This window comes from Camelina sativa, chromosome 18 (genome assembly GCF_030686135.1).
Source record: "Camelina sativa cultivar CO46 ecotype springtype chromosome 18, ASM3068613v1".
In the NCBI taxonomy this organism is placed as follows: Eukaryota; Viridiplantae; Streptophyta; class Magnoliopsida; order Brassicales; family Brassicaceae; genus Camelina; species Camelina sativa.
Genome location: NC_141897.1, coordinates 10153314 through 10155442, shown reverse-complemented (window position 1 = coordinate 10155442; position 2129 = coordinate 10153314). Strand labels below are relative to the sequence as shown.

At 44.7% G+C, this 2129-nt stretch overlaps 1 non-coding gene across 1 annotated transcript; it reads left to right on the top strand.

Annotated features, from left to right (window-relative positions):
* The first annotated feature begins 1667 nt into the window (after positions 1-1667).
* LOC147922738 (small nucleolar RNA R71) lies at positions 1668-1774 on the top strand. The gene has a single exon (XR_015589833.1). It is a non-coding gene; the product is annotated as a small nucleolar RNA R71 (small nucleolar RNA).
* Positions 1775-2129: the final 355 nt, after the last annotated feature.

The following is a 2129-nucleotide window of genomic DNA, read 5'->3' as shown; positions in this document are numbered from 1 at the left end:
CAACAGTAGCTAAGAATGGCCTCCCTAGTAAGATTGGATCTTCAGGCTCCTTGTCCATCTCTATCACCACAAAGTCAGTGTGGATCCTTGCTCTTCCTATCTTGATTGGGACATTCTCTAACCTCCCAACTACCTCTCTATTTGTCCCATCAGCTAGGCACACATGGAGTTTAGTAGATTTGAAGTCAGTTCTCCCAAGCTTTTGTGCTATGGAGTATGGCATCACACTTGTTGAAGCTCCCAAATCACAAAAGCAATGATTGTAGTGAAGATAGCTAAGTGTGCAAGGCAGATAGAATGGACCTGGATCCTTAAGCTTGATTGGAATGATAACTCCTCCAAGGTCCTCAAGATCCTTCTCATCTTGAGCTTCAGCCTTCTTCTTTGACAAATCAAGCAAAAAGTCTTTGTAGAGAGGATATGGATCATACTGTTCCAAGGCAGGTCCTCTCTCTTCTTCTTGGTAAGCAATGGTGATCTCTTGTATGGCCAACACTTCCTCAACCACAGCTTCTTCCTTTAAAACCCTCTCTTCTTCTTGTTGCTTAGCCATCATCTCCTTTCTCTCAATGATGTCCCTAAGCTCCTTAATCTTTTGTGCTTTGAAACGTCCTGGGAATGGAAGAGGTGGCTTGTAAGCAGGAGGAGTGTACTTAGCATGCTTGACAGCTTCGGACTGTCCAGCTCGATCGACCACTCGAGCACGCACTCGGTCGAGTGGCTGCTCGAGTCCATGGTCGAGCTCAGGTGCGAGCTCCAAATGCTTGTTACAAACATCACTTGGGGCTTCAGTAACTAATGAATTCCCCCAAAGTTGAACTGCACTGTCCTCAGTGGCTTCTTCCTCATGAACTTGAATGGCTTTGGCTGTGAACTCCCTTGGATTTTGGACAGCTTTTCCAGGGAATTGGTTGGGTTTTGGAGCTGAAGAAGAGGCTATGTTACTCTCCATGTACTTAACTCTGGAATTCAGACCCTCAAACTTCATATTCAGATCATTGTATTGAGATGTGAGCCTTTGGTTTAGCTCAGCAAACTGTTTCGCTTCCTCTATCTTCCCTTGTGTTTGACCAATCAACAGCTGTTGTACCATGGCTCTAAGGTCTTGTTCCTGGCCTTGGTTAGTCTGAAACCCTGGTGGGGGACACAACTGGGGCTGGAACACCTGTTGCTGTTGTTTGGGGACATAGTTTTGGTGCTGTTGAGGCTGTTGAGGAGGGTAGACTTGATCTTGTGGGTTGGCCACATTTGTGCTCCTATAGGACAGATTATTGTTCCTAAACCCTCCTTGGTTATAACCCTTGAAGCCTCCTTGGTTTTGCATATAGCATAACTCAGCAAACTCATTCTCTCCCTCTTGAACTGGAGGCTCCTCTTCACTAACAAAGTGAATAGACTTTTGCTGACTTAGCAAGATCCTATCAAGCTTTTCATTCACCATTTTCAGATCCTTCTTGTACTTGTCTTCTTGATCAGTTGATGATGACCTTATGGTTCTGTCATAGTCCTCATTGTAGTTCCCATCAGACTGTGCAAGGTTCTCTACTAACTCCCAGCCTTCTTCCACATTCTTGTTGAGGAAGTTTCCATTGGAGGCTGTATCAAGAAGCATTCTGAACTTGGGAAGCACTCCTCTATACAATGTGCTCAACAAAGACTCCACACTGAAACCATGATGAGGACATTGAGTTTGGTATCCCTTGAATCTCTCCCAAGCTTCACAAAAGCTTTCACTACTCCTTTGAGCAAATCCAGAGATCTCATTCCTTAGTCTTGCTGTCCTAGCATTGGAGAAAAACTTGGCCAAGAAAGCCTTCTTGCATGCATCCCAAGTAGTGATTGCACCAGTAGGGAGAGTCTTTTCCCATAAATGAGCCTTGTCCCCAAGTGAGAAAGGGAACAACCTCAGCTTGAAACCATCTTCACTTACTCCATTGATCTTGGTAAGACCACAGATTCTATCAAACTCATCAAGATGATCTAGTGGATCTTCCATAGGCAATCCATGGAATTTATTGGCCTGAATCATTGAGATCAATCCACTCTTGATCTCAAAGTTGTTGTTGGCAACAGTTGGTGGCACAATGTCAGCTCTTTGGTTGTGAGTGTTGGGTGCATCTCCAGCACCA